Source organism: Tigriopus californicus, chromosome 11, assembly GCF_007210705.1.
Source record: "Tigriopus californicus strain San Diego chromosome 11, Tcal_SD_v2.1, whole genome shotgun sequence".
Taxonomy (NCBI): domain Eukaryota; kingdom Metazoa; phylum Arthropoda; class Copepoda; order Harpacticoida; family Harpacticidae; genus Tigriopus; species Tigriopus californicus.
In genome coordinates, this window is record NC_081450.1 from 7,666,889 (window position 1) to 7,667,322 (window position 434).

Sequence of the window (434 nt, forward strand, 5' to 3'; positions counted from 1 at the left end):
AAATGCCCCCAAATTGCCGCATATTTCTGTGCTCCCTGTGAAACATTTTTCTTTCCTTTTCCTTGCTTACAATTTGGGAACCATTATTTTTCTACTCTTCAAAATTGAAACCCCAATTTGATCTCAGATTGAACTAGATTGGCTAAAATAATTTGATAAATGGAAGAAAATCTACCATTTCTGAAACTGAGTAGCAAGAAAATTTTGTTTCGCTATCCATTTTATCCACAATTAGTTTTTGAGGACAACTATCCTTTATTAAGTGGCAATCAAAGGAACGGTCGTTGCTTGGGTGGTCCCGGAGCAAGCCAGGAGAAGCCAAAAAGAAGACAATAAATGTCTGTAAAGCGGGTGATGCTCAGTAATCTTTCAACTTGGAACAGAAAAAGATAACATTAGTATAAATTTCCCACTTTGTAAATACATGTTATAGG